The sequence below is a fragment of the Nylanderia fulva genome, unplaced genomic scaffold, assembly GCF_048542155.1.
Source record: "Nylanderia fulva isolate GAGA-0341 unplaced genomic scaffold, ASM4854215v1 Scaffold289, whole genome shotgun sequence".
NCBI classification, from domain to species: Eukaryota; Metazoa; Arthropoda; class Insecta; order Hymenoptera; family Formicidae; genus Nylanderia; species Nylanderia fulva.
Genome location: NW_028190357.1, coordinates 64592 through 81168, shown reverse-complemented (window position 1 = coordinate 81168; position 16577 = coordinate 64592). Strand labels below are relative to the sequence as shown.

At 32.3% G+C, this 16577-nt stretch overlaps 2 pseudogenes across 1 annotated transcript; both read right to left on the bottom strand.

Moving 5' to 3' along the window:
* Nucleotides 1–4025: 4025 nt before the first annotated feature.
* On the bottom strand, nt 4026–5293 carry LOC146722678 (uncharacterized; annotated as a pseudogene). Its single transcript, XR_014924983.1, has 3 exons — nt 5283–5293; nt 4346–5010; nt 4026–4240 (listed from the first exon to the last, which is right to left on the bottom strand). The product of XR_014924983.1 is annotated as an uncharacterized LOC146722678 (transcript).
* Nucleotides 5294–5838: 545 nt separating this feature from the next.
* LOC146722677 (uncharacterized) overlaps nt 5839–16577 on the bottom strand; it is a 21627-nt pseudogene continuing 10888 nt past the window's right edge.

The following is a 16577-nucleotide window of genomic DNA, read 5'->3' as shown; positions in this document are numbered from 1 at the left end:
AAGGGTTTTTAAAAAAAGTAATATAAAAGAAATACTGTGTCTTTACCCTTTCGATGCTTTTTTTTTTTTAAACCCCCAAAAATTTTCGGGTTAAATATTGTTGTACTCTTGGTCCTTTTCCTTAGCTCTTTTAATCCCCCAACACAGGGGACAACCCATGCCCTTACGGATTTATGGTTGTATCGTATTGAGGGGTGGTGTGATATGGTGGGCCCCGTTCTCTTTCCTCTTTCCCGGGTTAGAACATCTTTCCCGGGGTGAAGTCCCCCTTTTGGACCCCTTTGATAAGTTGTATTTTCAGTCCCACGTTCCCCCAGAGGTTTTACTGTTTCCAGGATCATAGGGTTTTTTTCACATCCCCCATCTTTATGTTCCCTTTTAAATGCCAACTTGCCATTTTCTTGAAACATTCGGGGGGACTTCTAAATCGCTTTTAACGTGAGATGCTTTTAAATATGGATTTTAATTTCCCCTTTTCTTCTTGCTTGGTTTTCGTCACTTTTTAAATCAATTTTCTGAACAGATTAATCTGATTTGCAGTGCGGGTAAATTTATCATGTGGGAAATTTGGAAAAGTAAGATATTTTTCTGTACGGACTCCCCCGATTGGATTTGTTTTCCCCCTCGCCTTTAAAGACGTTCGATGAAACTTCTAAATTATTTGTATACTCTAAGGGCGATCCTTTTTCGGCATTACTGTTTTCCTCCGTGTCCCGAAAGCCAAAACCAAATCGTTTTTAAGAATATCAACCATTTGTTCATCATTGAACAATGAGGATGATTTTCCGTCTTCCATCCTCTTTTCGTTATCTTCAAGTATTTCAAAACTATGGGAATTTATAAAGGTCTAAAAATCGAGAATATTTCTTCCGTTACTCTCCACCCCATTAATGAAAAAGCTAGCCCCATGTATGGCCCCCCGGGCATGTCACAAATGTCCGGACCCCCATTTATTCTCCCTTTAAAAATGTGGGTTTTTAAACCCCCCCTCCCAAGACAGGTTTTTTTAACGTTTCGCAATTTTGAGTTTTAAAGGGGGGAAACACCCCCCCAAGAACGGGGATTTCTTAGGACAAATTTGCTAAACTATAAGAATATAAAGAAAAGTACAACAAATTTTAATGGCCCTTGGGGAAAAGTATTTAAAGTTAAAGAACAAAAATTTTTTTTTTTTTTTTTTTTTTTAAAAAACCCTCACCACCTAATTTTTTTTTCAAAATTAAAAATTTTGTTTTACCTAATTTAAAGCTTATTTTTTTCCAAATTCAACCATGTGTAATAAAGTTATGTTACGAAATATCATTTTCGAAAATTAATTATAAACGCTCCCGTATATACGCTCATCCGTGCTATGTGCGTAAGTAATTACCGTCGAACAATAAAATATATAAAAAATGTTTTTGTATAATTCTTATTTATGTTTTCTATGTATTTATAACTGTGTATTGTGTATATTTAGATTTTTTTAAAAATGTATTTGCATTTTATATTATTCACTCATTATACACATTACAATAATGATATTCGACAAAAAAATGTTTCAAACATAATGACTTCTTGCACCAAGAACATCTTACTACAGCTATATTATTGCAACCTTCGATATCACATTTTGTTAAAGTTTCGTCTAAACTAAAGTGTACTGGATTTTCGAATTCGTCTGGTCTTTCATTCGTATAACCACTTTTAAACCACGAATATTTAAATAAGTTTTGATATCGTGGGGATGACAATTGATTATGTATCAAAGATTGCAATTTTATTATATTATTTCGTTCATGTAAGTTTATATTACTTTCCAACAGTAAAACCGCATCTGAAAATCTTTTAGCAAATTTTTCCAAATTCTGAATCCATAAACATCTAATGGTTGTATTTTCCCTGTAGTTCCTTTCGGTATTATCATAGTAGTAATATGTGTTCCAGGAGGTGTTAAATCCGAAATCATATTGGGGCAATGTCCAGTCCATGAATCGATAAGAAGAACGCTATTAGGACCAATTTTGCGAAATAAGCTTCTTCTAACCACATTTTAAAATGATCTGTACAAAATATAAATGTTAATTTAATAGTTTTTTTATGACTCTTATTAAATTGTTAAATAAAATAAGGTTGTTAAAAAAGTAATTATAAAAGGAAAATACCTGATGTCATTTTACCAGATTTCGATGCTTTTACAATAACATTTTCTGCTTTAAAAATTTTCTTGTACTCTTGGTCCAAATTTACCATTAGCTTCTTTTAATACAATAAATAAAGGGGACAACAAATTGCCATTACAGGATATTATTGGTTGTATCGTATATGAATGGGTTGTTGATGATCTGGATTGCACGACACGTTCTACTGTTCTTTTCTCCCTGGTTAGACAATGATCTTCCAGAGTGAAGTTCCAATTGGAAACCACTTTGATCTGAATTGTAAATATTTTCAGATCCAAACTGTTCAATAAGAGGTTTCTATGTTTCCAGAAAATCATCAGCTGATTTTTGGCCAAATCAGAGAATCTTCTAATGTTCTTCTAGTGACAAACTTCGTAACTTTTCTTGAAACAATTCGGCTGAGACTTCTTAAATCTTGCTATCCAACTGTGAGATGCTTTTAAATATAGGATTTAAATTTCCTATTTCTTCTTGAGCTTGTAAAGCCCATCTTTTTAAATCAATATCATGAACCATGAATCCTGATTCGACAGCTGCAGTAAATTTATCATGTGTAAATTTGGAGATGTAAGATAATTTTTCTGTACGCTTCCACCTGATTGTATTTGTTCTTCCCATCGCCTTAACTGACGTTCAGATGAAACTCTTCTAAATTTATTTTGTACTACTCTTAGAGGACGATTCCTTTTTCTGTCATACTGTTTTCATCAGTGTCCCGAAATCGCCAATACTCAACAGCTCGTCTTTTTATAAGAACTATCAAAATTTGTCTATCATATTTGAACAATGAGGGATGAGAATTTAAACTATCTTCACTGCCATTGCTTCTTCGTATCTTCAATTATTTCAAAACTATGTAATTTATAAGGTTCTTCATACTCGAGATATATTTCTTCCGTTACTTCCACCCCATTATAATGAAAAACGCTATCCCCATTGTATGTCCCCAAGGGACAGTCACAACTGTCCGGAACCGATTTGATTCTCCTTGAAAATATGTTGTTAAATACACAATCTAAAAGACACGTATTTTTTTATACGTGCGCAATTTGAGTTTTAAGGGGTGAAACACCCCTTTAAAGAATAACGTATTTTTCTTTAGGATCAAATATCTGCTAAACTATAAGAGATATAAAGAAAAAACGTACAACAATTTTAATGGCTTGAAGAGTACTTTAAAGTTATATGAACAAAAATTTTTTTTTTTTTTTTTTTTTTTTTAAAAACCCTCACCACCTAATTTTTTTTTTTCAAAATTAAAAATTTTGTTTTACCTAATTTAAAGCTTATTTTTTTCCAAATTCAACCATGTGTAATAAAGTTATGTTTACGAAATATCATTTTCGAAAATTAATTATAAACGCTCCCGTATATACGCCTCATCCGTGCTATGTGCGTAAGTAATTACCGTCGAACAATAAAATATATAAAAAATGTTTTTGTATAATTCTTATTTATGTTTTCTATGTATTTATAACTGTGTATTGTGTATATTTAGATTTTTTTAAAATGTATTTGCATTTTAATATTATTCACTCATTATACACATTACAATAAGGATATTCGACAAAAAATGTTTCAAACATAATGACTTCTTGCACCAAGAACATCGTACTACAGCTATATTATTGCAACCTTCGATATCACATTTTGTTAAAGTTTCGTCTAAACAAAGTGTACTGTATTTCGAATTCGGTCTGGTCTTTCATTCGTATTAATAACCACTTTTAAACCACGAATATTTTAAATAAGTTTTGATATCGTGGGGATGACAATTATTATGTATCAAGATTGCAATTTTATTATATTATTCGTTCATGTAAGTTTATATTACTTTCCAACAGTAAACCGCATCTGAAATCTTTAGCAAATTTTCCAAATTCTGAATCCATAAACATCTAATGGTTGTATTTTCCCTGTAGTTCCTTTCGGTATATCATAGTAGTAATATGTGTTCCAGGAGGGGTTAAATCCGAAATCATATTGGGGCAATGTCCAGGTCCATGAATCGATAAGAAGAACGCTATTAGGACCAATGTTTTGCGAATAAGCTTCTTCTAACCACATTTTAAAATGATCTGTACAAAAATATAAATGTTAATTTAATAGTTTTTTTTATGACGCTTATTAAATTGTTAAATAAAATAAGGTTGTTAAAAAAAGTAATTATAAAAGGAAAATACCTGATGTCATTTTACCAGATTTCGATGCTTTTACAATAACATTTTCTGCTTTAAATAAATTTTCTTGTACTCTTGGTCCAAATTTACCATTAGCTTCTTTTAATACAATAAATAAAGGGGACAACAAATTGCCATTACAGGATATTATTGGTTGTATCGTATATGAATGGGTTGTTGATGATATGGATTGCACGACACGTTCTACTTTCTTTTCTCCCTGGTTAGACAATGATCTTCCAGAGTGAAGTTCCAATTGGAAACCACTTTGATCTGAATTGTAAATATTTTCAGATCCAAACTGTTCAATAAGAGGTTTTACTGTTTCCAGAAAATCATCAGCTGATTTTTGCAAATCAGCAGAATCTTCTAATGTTCTTCTAGTGACAAACTTCGTAACTTTTCTTGAAACAATTCGGTGAGACTTCTTAAATCTTGCTATCCAACTGTGAGATGCTTTAAATATAGGATTTAAATTTCCTATTTCTTCTTGAGCTTGTAAAGCCCATCTTTTTAAATCAATATCATGAACCATGAATCCTGATTCGACAGCTGCAGTAAATTTATCATGTGTAAATTTGGAGATGTAAGATAATTTTTCTGTACGACTTCCACCTGATTGTATTTGTTCTTCCCATCGCCTTAACTGACGTTCAGATGAAACTCTTCTAATTTATTTTGTACTACTCTTAGAGGACGATTCCTTTTCTGTCATTACTGTTTTCATCAGTGTCCCGAAATCGCCAATACTCAACAGCTCGTCTTTTATAAGAACTATCAAATTTGTATCATCATTTGAACAATGAGGATGAGAATTTAAACTATCTTCATGCCATGCTTCTTCGTCATCTTCAATTATTTCAAAACTATGTAATTTATAAGGTTCTTCATAATCGAGATATATTTCTTCCGTTACTTCCACCCCATTATAATGAAAAACGCTATCCCCATTGTATGTCCCCAAGGGACATGTCACAACTGTCCGGACCGATTTGATTTCTCCTTGAACTATGTTGTTAAATACACAAATCTAAAAGGCCCCGTAATTTTTTTATACCGTGCGCAATTTGAGTTTTAAGGGTGATGAAACACCCCTTTAAGAATAACCTGTCATTTTTCACTTTAGGATCAACTTATCTGCCTAAACATATAAGAGATATAAAGAAACAACGTTTACAACAAATTTAATGGCTTGAAGCGTACCTTAAAGTTCTATGCCAACAACAATTTTTTTTTTTTTTTTTTTTTTTTTAAAAACCCCTCAACCACCTAATTTTTTTTTTCAAAATTAAAAATTTTGTTTTTACCTAATTTAAGCTTATTTTTTTCCAAATTTCAACCATGTGTAATAAAGTTATGTTACGAAATCTCATTTTCGAAACTAAATTAATAAACGCTCCCGTATATACGCTCATCCGTGCTATGTGCGTAAGGTAATTACCGTCGAACAATAAAATATATAAAAATGTTTTTGTATAATTCTTATTTATGTTTTCTATGTATTTATAACTGTGTATTGTGTATATTTAGATTTTTTTAAAAATGTATTTGCATTTTATATTATTCACTCATTATACACATTACAATAATGATATTCGACAAAAAAATGTTTCAAACATAATGACTTCTTGCACCAAGAACATCTTACTACAGCTATATTATTGCAACCTTCGATATCACATTTTGTTAAAGTTTCGTCTAAACTAAAGTGTACTGGATTTTCGAATTCGTCTGGTCTTTCATTCGTATAACCACTTTTAAACCACGAATATTTAAATAAGTTTTGATATCGTGGGGATGACAATTGATTATGTATCAAGATTGCAATTTTATTATATTATTTCGTTCATGTAAGTTTATATTACTTTCCAACAGTAAAACCGCATCTGAAATCTTTTAGCAAAATTTTTCCAAATTCTGAATCCATAAACATCTAATGGTTGTATTTTCCCTGTAGTTCCTTTCGGTATTATCATAGTAGTAATATGTGTTCCAGGAGGTGTTAAATCCGAAATCATATTGGGGCAATGTCCAGTCCATGAATCGATAAGAAGAACGCTATTAGGACCAATGTTTGCGAAATAAGCTTCTTCTAACCACATTTTAAAATGATCTGTACAAAATATAAATGTTAATTTAATAGTTTTTTTATGACTCTTATTAAATTGTTAAATAAAATAAGGTTGTTAAAAAAAGTAATTATAAAAGGAAAATACCTGATGTCATTTTACCAGATTTCGATGCTTTTACAATAACATTTTCTGCTTTAAATAAATTTTCTTGTACTCTTGGTCCAAATTTACCATTAGCTTCTTTTAATACAATAAATAAAGGGGACAACAAATTGCCATTACAGGATATTATTGGTTGTATCGTATATGAATGGGTTGTTGATGATATGGATTGCACGACACGTTCTACTTTCTTTTCTCCCTGGTTAGACAATGATCTTCCAGAGTGAAGTTCCAATTGGAAACCACTTTGATCTGAATTGTAAATATTTTCAGATCCAAACTGTTCAATAAGAGGTTTTTTTACTGTTTCCAGAAAATCATCAGCTGATTTTTGCAAATGTCAGCAAGAATCTTTCTAATGTTCTTCTAGTGACAAACTTCGTAACTTTTCTTGGAAACAATTCACTGGGTGAGACTTCTCTAAATCTTGCTATCCAACTGGTGAGATGCTTTAAATTATAGGATTTAAATTTCCTATTTCTTCTTGAGTTGTTTAAAGCCCATCTTTTTAAATCAATATCATCGAACCATGAATCCTGATTCGACAGCTGCATGTAAATTTATCATGTGTAAAATTTGGAGATGTAAGATCATTTTTCTCGTACGACTTCCACCTGATGTAATTTGCTTCTCCCATCGCCCTTAACTGACTGTTCAGATGAAACTCTTCTAAATTTATTTTTGCTACTACTTAGAGGACGATTCCTTTTTCTGTCATTATGTTTATTCATCAGTGTCCCGAAATCGCCAATACGCAACAGCTCGTCTTTTATAAGAACTATCAAAATTTGTATCATCATTTGAACAATGAGGATGAGAATTTAAACTATCTTCATGCCATGCTTCTTCGTCATCTTCAATTATTTCAAAACTATGTAATTTATAAGGTTCTTCATAATCGAGATATATTTCTTCCGTTACTTCCACACCCATTATAATGAAAAAACGCTATCCCCATTGTATGTCCCCAAGGACATGTCACAACTGTCCGGTACCGATTTGATTCTCCTTGAAATATGTTGTTAAATACACAAATCTAAAAGACACGTATTTTTTTACTACGTGCGCAATTTGAGTTTTAAGGGGTGAAACACCTCATTTAAAGCAATAACGGATTATCTTCTTTAGGATCATCAAATATCTGCTAAACTATAAGAGATATAAAGACAACAAAACGTACAACAAATCTTTATGCTTGAAAGAGTACGTTAAAGTTATATGAACAAACAATTTTTTTTTTTTTCTTGTTTTTTTAAAAAAACACCGCCCACCTAATTTTTTTTTTCAAAATTAAAAATTTTGTTTTACCTAATTTAAAGCTTATTTTTTTCCAAATTCAACCATGTGTAATAAAGTTATGTTACGAAATATCATTTTCGAAAATTAATTATAAACGCTCCCGTATATACGCTCATCCGTGCTATGTGCGTAAGTAATTACCGTCGAACAATAAAATATATAAAAATGTTTTTGTATAATTCTTATTTATGTTTTCTATGTATTTATAACTGTGTATTGTGTATATTTAGATTTTTTTAAAAATGTATTTGCATTTTATATTATTCACTCATTATACACATTACAATAATGATATTCGACAAAAAAATGTTTCAAACATAATGACTTCTTGCACCAAGAACATCTTACTACAGCTATATTATTGCAACCTTCGATATCACATTTGTTAAAGTTTCGTCTAAACTAAAGTGTACTGGATTTTCGAATTCGTCTGGTCTTTCATTCGTATAACCACTTTTAAACCACGAATATTATAATAAGTTTTGATATCGTGGGGATGACAATTGATATGTATCAAAGATTGCAATTTGATTATATTATTCGTTCATGTAAGTTTATATTACTTTCCAACAGTAAAACCGCCATCTGAAAATCTTTTAGCAAAAATTTTTTCCACATTCTGAATCCATAAACATCTAATGGTTTGTATTTTCCCTGGTAGTTCCGTTCGGTATTATCATAGTAGTAAATATGTTTCCACCTTCCACGGAGGTGTTTAAAAATCCGAAATCATATTGGGTGGGCAAATGTCCAGAAGATATCCTTGAATCGATAAGAAGAAGCTATTAGAGACCAATGTTGTGCGAAATAAGCTCCTGCTAAACTCACAATTTCAAATGGATTCTGTACAAAATATAAGTGTTAATTTATAGTTGTTTTTTATGACTCTTATTAAATTGTTAAATAAAATAAGGTTGTTAAAAAAAGTAATTATAAAAGGAAAATACCTGATGTCATTTTACCAGATTTCGATGCTTTTACAATAACATTTTCTGCTTTAAATAAATTTTCTTGTACTCTTGGTCCAAATTTACCATTAGCTTCTTTTAATACAATAAATAAAGGGGACAACAAATTGCCATTACAGGATATTATTGGTTGTATCGTATATGAATGGGTTGTTGATGATATGGATTGCACGACACGTTCTACTTTCTTTTCTCCCTGGTTAGACAATGATCTTCCAGAGTGAAGTTCCAATTGGAAACCACTTTGATCTGAATTGTAAATATTTTCAGATCCAAACTGTTCAATAAGAGGTTTTACTGTTTCCAGAAAATCATCAGCTGATTTTTGCAAATCAGCAGAATCTTCTAATGTTCTTCTAGTGACAAACTTCGTAACTTTTCTTGAAACAATTCGGTGAGACTTCTTAAATCTTGCTATCCAACTGTGAGATGCTTTAAATATAGGATTTAAATTTCCTATTTCTTCTTGAGCTTGTAAAGCCCATCTTTTTAAATCAATATCATGAACCATGAATCCTGATTCGACAGCTGCAGTAAATTTATCATGTGTAAATTTGGAGATGTAAGATAATTTTTCTGTACGACTTCCACCTGATTGTATTTGTTCTTCCCATCGCCTTAACTGACGTTCAGATGAAACTCTTCTAAATTTATTTTGTACTACTCTTAGAGGACGATTCCTTTTTCTGTCATTTTTTTTTTCACAGGTCCCAAAAATCCCCAATCTAAAAGTCGTTTTTTTAAAAAACTAAAAATTTTTGTATATTTTTAAAAAAATTTGAGGAGGAATTAAAAATCTTACCGGTTTTTCGTCTTTCAATTTTTCCCTTTGTTTTTAAAGGTTCTCTAATGAGTTTTTTTTCCCTTTTACTTCCCCCCCCCCATTAAAAAAAAAAACGTACCCCAGGTTTTGTCCCCAAGGGACTTTCCCAAACGGGGGGGGGGGGGGGGGGGAAAACCGGGGATTTGATTTCCTTGAAAAATGTTTTTAATACCCAAAATCTAAAAGACCTTTTTTTTTATACGGGAAAATTTGGTTTTAAGGGGAAAAACCCCCTTTAAAGAAAACTTTTTTTTTGGGACAAATTTTTGGAAACATAAGAATAAAAGAAAAACGAAAAATTTTAAGGTTTAAAGACTTTTTTATGAAAAAAATTTTTTTTTTTTTTTTTTTTTAAAAAAAACCCTCACCCCTAATTTTTTTTTTAAAATTTTTAAAAATTTTTTTTTACCAAAAAAAATTTTTTTTTTAAAAATTAAACCCCATGGAATAAAGTTATTACGAAAATATTTTCGAAAAAATTAAAACGCCCGTATATCGCTCACCGGCTTTTGGGGAAAAGTAATTGTCGAACAATAAAAAAATTAAAAAATTTTTTGATAATTTTTATTTATTTTTTTCTAGTTTTTTAACTGTGTTTGTGTATATTTTTTTTTTTTTTAAAAATGTATTTCCCTTTTTATTATTATCATTTTTAACAATTAAAAAATGATTTTTGACAAAAAAATTTTTAAAAAAATAATGACTTTTTTCCACCAAAAAAATTTAAAGAATTTTCAACCTTGGGGGGGATATCACTTTTTTAAAAATTTTCGTCAAAAATTAAATTTGGTACGGGGTTTTAAATTTTCGTCGGGGTTTTTTTTGAAAAAACCATTTTAAAAACCCCCAAATTTATTAAAAAAATTTTTATATCGGGGGGGATGAAAATTTTATTAAAATCAAAGATGAAAATTTTTTTTATATTTTTTGTTAGTAAGTTTTATTATTTTTTTCCCAAAAAAACCCCCGCATCTAAAAAACTTTAGAAAATTTTTTTCCCCAAAATTTAAATTTCCATAAACATCAAAAGGTTTTGTTTTTTCCCCCGATTTCCCCTTTTGGTATTAATAGTAAGAAATTGGGGGGTTTTTCCGGGGGTTTTTTAAACCCCAAAACTATTGGGGGCAATTTTCCCCGTCCATGAATCGATAAGAAGAACGCTATTAGGACCCACCCAATGTTTGGCGACATAAGCGTTCTTCTAAACCACATTTAAAATGATCTGTCACCGGAAATGATAATGTTATTTAATAGTTTTTTATGACTCTTAGTAAATTGTTAAATAAAATACGGTTGTTTAAAAAAAGTAATTTATAAAAGTAAACTACCTATGTGATTTTACCAATTCTCGATGCTTTTAACAATAACATTTCTGCTTTAAATACAGTTTCTTCTTGTACGTCTTGGCCAAAAATTTACCATTATCTCTTTATACGATAAATAAAGGGGACAACAAATTGCCATTGATGGGGGGGGGGCCGGATATTATTGGTTGTATCGTAGTATGAATGGGTTGTTTGATGATATGGAATGCACGCCAAACGTCTCTTTCTTTCTTCTCCTCCTCTCTCCCTGGGTTAGGACAATGATGCTTTCCATAGTGAGTCCAATTGGAAACCACTTTATCTGAAATTGTAAGATATGTTCGATCAAACTGTTGCAATAGAGGTTTTATTACTGTTTCCAGAAAATCATCAGCTGATTTTTTGCAAATCAGCAGAATCTTCTATGGTTCTTTCCTAGTGACGAAACTTCTTAACTTTTTCTTGAAACAATTCGCGTGGAGACTTCTTAAATCTTGCCTATCTCCACGTGTGATATGCTTTACATATAGGATTAAAATTTCCTATTTCTTCTGTGTAGAGGCTTGTTGGTAAAGCCCTGGGTGGGGTGGGGGCTGGTTTTTAATATCATATCAGGTAGACCAATGACTTGCCTGATGGTTGGCGACAGCTGGCAGTGAATTATGATATGTGTAAATTTGAGATGTAACCGATAAGTTTTGGTCGGTGTACGAGACTTCCACCTGAGTGTGGTGGGGGGGGGGGGGTTGATTTGGGGTGTGGGGGGTGATGGGCGGTTGGGGGGTCTTTCCCATGTGGCGGGGGCCGATCTTAAGCGTGGGATTTGGCAAGTGGAAGTGCGGAAGCACTCATTGAGAACAATTTGATTGTGTGCTACGCTAAAGGTGACGTAGGTGTGAAAAATGGCCATAAGGTATTTCAAATTCCGATTGTGCACTAAAAAGGGTGGGGGAGTATGGAAGCGAGGTCGAGGCATACCTTACACTAAAGCACTAAATGAAAACAACCCAGCATATAAACTCTAAGCACGATCTGACACAGAATGAAACCTGGAGCACATGCAGACAAAGAAAGGAAAACGGAACGCGGGGTGGGCAAAATGGCTGGAGCGTTAGGGATGAGGAGGAATAAAGAAGAACGGATTAAGCAAGGCTAGATGTGTCGGATGATCCTGCAGGTCCAGTGGAAAAAGACGCGGGTTCGAAAAGGTGTGAAGAACACAGGTCGAAATGTGAATGTGAATAGTAAGAGACCGAGGGGATACCGGAGGGAATGCCTGACAAAATGCCAGAGGAAAATATCTAACAAGTCATTGCCGGGGTTCAGGGTCGTCGCAAAATTAGATTTATTTGCAAAAACTACGGAAATTTCACATAGGTGGGAGCGAGAAAAGTTGCGAGAGCTAGAGAGGGGAGGGGAAGAGGGAGAGGGGGAGAAAAGTGGGGAGAGGAGGGAGGAAAAAAGAGAAGGATGGGTGGCCGTAAAAGAATCGGGGGGTGCGGGCGCTACAGAAAAAAACCTGGCAGACGTGCAATCCACGGCCCAATACCAGTGTCACAAACGCTATCGGCTGGACCCCAGCTCATTATATACAACCACAGCAGTCCAGCGAGGCTGGCCGGAACCGGGGGTGAAGTTCGCCTGAATCAGAATGTGGGGTGAGTAGCGAGCGGATGGGGACAATTGCCGGTAGTGTTTGTTAACTGCCAGTTGTATTTAGGGTGAAACACGCGTAACAAAGAACGGGATTTGGTGCGGAATCAAATAGCGCGGAGCTAATAGTTAGGATAGGGCATCATAAAGAAACGTAGAGATGGGTCACAAATGGAAGGCGAAAAGAGAAAAGAAAAGTAAAAAGAAAAAAGAAAAGTGAAAGGGCGGGGGGTTTTTTTTTTAATTTTTTTTTTTTTTGTTAAGGCAACCCCGCCCCCACCGGGGGTATTGGTTTTTTTTTTTCCACCCTCCAAATTTTGTTTTATTCCCCGAATTACAAGCTTATTTTTTTTTTTTTGTTTTCCAATTCAACCATGTGGTAATAAAAGGTTATGTTATCGAAATCTCATGTTCCGAAAATTAATTATAAAACGCTCCCGTATATATTACGCTCATCCGTGCTAATGTGCTTAAGTATTGGGAGGGGCCGTCGAACAATAAAATATATAAAAAATGTTTGGGTTTGGTATCAATCGGGGTTTGTGTATGTTTTCTATGGTATTTATCACTGGGGGGGGTTGTGGATTTGTAGGTGAAAATTTGATTGGGTTTTTTAAGGAATGTGTTGGGGTTATGGGTGGGCAGTTTGTATATTCTTCACGTCATTATACACATTAGGCTAATAATGTGATTTTCGACAAAGGAAAATAGGGGTTTGCGGTCAAGGGGAGGGGCATAGTGACTTCGTTGCACCACAGAACATGTGCTGTAGGTACTAAAAAGACGAGAGGCGTATAGTTATGCAACCGGTCGAGTAATCACATTTTGGGGGTTAAGGGTGTTCGGGTCTGAAACTAAGTGTACTCGATTTTCGAATTCGCTGCGTCTTCTATGGTGTCGTAATAAACCTACTTTTAAAACCACGAATATTGGTAAATAAGTTTTGAATACGTGGGAAATGACATTGATTATGTATCAAAGATTGGCAATTTTATTATATTATTTTCGTCTGTAAGTTATATTACTTATCCCAACAGTCAAAAACCGCATCTGAAATCTTTTAAGAAAAATTTTTTTTCCCAAATTCTGAATCCATAAACATCTAATGGTTTTTTTTCCCCTGTATTTCCCTTGGGGGATTACAAGTAGTAATATGTGTTCCAGGGGTTTTAAACCCCCGAAATCATTTGGGGGTGAAATGCCCAGTCCATAATCGATAAAAGAACGCTATTAGGCCCAAAAGTTTGCGAAAAAAGCTTTTTCTTAACCCCCTTTTTTTAAAAAATCTGTAAAAAATATAAATTTTAATTTTAAATATTTTTTATGACTCTTTTTAAAATTGTTAAATAAAAAAAAGGTTTGTTAAAAAAAAAATTAAAAAAAGGGAAAAAACCTGATTTTTTTTTTAAACCAGATTTCGATGCTTTTAAAAAAAATTTTTTCCCTTTTTTTAAAAAAATTTTTCCTTGTATCTTGGTCCAATTTACCATTTCTTCTTTTAAAAACCCAAAAAAAAAAAGGGGAAAAAAAATTCCCCTTTTCGGGTTTATTGGTTGTATCGTATTTTAATGGGGTTTTTATGATAAGGATTGCACGAAAACGTCTACTTTCTTTTTTTCCCCCCGGGTTTGACAATGAAACTTCCAGAGTAAGTTCCATTGGGAAAAACCCCTTGTCTAAAATTTTAAAATTTTCAGCCCAAAAATTTTTCAATGAGGTTTTACTTTTTCCAAAAATCATCAGCTGGTTTTTTTTTTCAAATCACAGAAACTTCTAATTTTTTTCTATGACAAAATTCGGGGAACTTTTCTTGAAAAAATTTTGGTAGACTTTTTAATTTTGCATCCAACTGTGAGGCTTTAAAAATAGGTTTTAAAATTTTTTCCCATTTCTTCTTGGCTTGTAAACCCCCTCTTTTTAAATCAATTCATAAAACCATAAAACCGATTCAAACCCGCAGTAATTTATCATTTTTAAAAATTTGGGGGATTTAAAATTTTTTTTTGGGACATTTCCCCACCTGATTGTAATTTTTTTCTTCCCCCCATCGGGCCCTTTAACTGAGGGGTTTGAAAAAAACCCCCTTCAAAAATTTTTTTTTACTACCTTAGGGGCGACCCCCTTTTTTGTTTACTGTTTTTTATCAGTTTTCCCAAAAAACCCCCAAAACTAAAACGCTCGTCTTTTAAAAAACTAAAAATTTGTTCATCCCTTTAACAAAGAAGGGTGGGGAAAAATTTTAAAACCATCTTCATCCCCTGCTTCTTGGGGGCATTTTCAATTTTTTAAAAACATTTAATTTTAAAAGGGGGGTTTTTCCAAAAAGAATTTTTTCCCCCGTTACTTTCCCCCCCTTTAAAAGAAAAAGGGCATTTCCCCCTTGGGGGGTTTTTCCCCCCAAAGGGGCATGTCAAAAACGGTTTCCGGGAAACCCCTTTGGGTTCTCCGGGGAAAATATGTTTTTTAATCACAAATCCCAAAAAAACCATTTTTTTAAAACTGCGGGAATTTGGGGGTTTAAGGGTAAAAACCCCTTTAAAAAAAAAAACGGTATTTTTTTTTTAAGGGTAAATATCTGGGTAAAAAATAAGGATATAAAAAAAAACTTAACAAAAAAAATTTTAAGGGGTTAAAAAAGTACTTTAAATTTTTAAAAAAAAAAAATTTTTTTTTTTTTTTTTTTTTTTAAAAAAACCCTCACCACCTAATTTTTTTTTTTTTTTTAAATTAAAAAATTTTTTTTTTAAAACCAAAATTTAAGGTTTTTTTTTTCCCAAAAATTAAAACCCTTGGGGGAATAAAGTTTGTTCCAAATATCATTTTCGGGAAAAAAATTATAAACGCCCCCGTATTACCTCTCCGGGGTATTGCGTAAAAATTCCGGGCAAACCCAAAAAATATTAAAAAATGGGTTTTTTTAAAAATTCTTTTTTATGTTTTCTATTATTTTAACTGTGTAAATTGGGGGTTTAAATTTTGTTTTTTTTTAAAAAAAAAGTTTTTCTTTTATTTATTCACCATTATCACTTAAAATAAGATTTTTGACAAAAAATGGTTTTTTAAAAATAATACTTCTTTTCCCAAGAAAATTTCTGCTAATTTTGCAACCTTCGATATCACATTTTGGGGTTTAAAATTTTCCGGGCTAAAATAAAGGGGACTGGGTTTTTTTAAATTTTTTTTGGTCTTTCATTTGGGGATAACCCCTTTTAAACCACAAATTTAAAAAAATTTTATATCGTGGGGGGTACTTTATTTTTATCAAAATTGCAATTTTATTATATTATTTCGTTCATGGGAAGTTTAATACTTTCCCCCAAAATAAAAAACCCCAAACGGGAAAATCTTTTAAACAAAATTTTTTTCCCAAAAACGAATTTCCCTAAACATCTAATGGTTTATTTTTTCCCCGTGTTCCTTTCGGGGGTTTTTTATAGTAGTAATAGTGTTCCCCCCGGGGTTTAAAACCGAAACAAAATTTGGGGGGAAGGGCCCGGGGCCCATTTAAACGATTTTAAAAACGGGTATTAGGGGGGTGTTTCGAAAAAAAGCTTCTTCTAAAAACCACTTTTTAAAAGTCTGTAAAAATATAAATTTTTTAATTTTAAAATTTTTTTTTTTTTGCCTTTTTATTAAATTTTTTTGGTTTAATAAAATAAGGGTTTTTTTAAAAAATAATTTAAAAGGAAAAAACCTTGGGGGGCCTTTTTAAAACCCGATTTTCGAGCTTTTAAAAATAACCCTTTTTTTTTGCTTTAAAAAAAAAAAAATTTTTCTGTACCCTTGGTCCAAATTTTTTTACTTCTTTTAATCAAAAAATAAAGGGGGGAAAAATTTCCATTAAAAGGGGGTTTTTGGTTTTTTTCGTATATAAAAGGGGTTTTTTTGATGATATGGGGTTGCCCCGACACTTTTTTCTTTCTTTTTTTTCCCCCGGGTTGACAAAATCTTCCC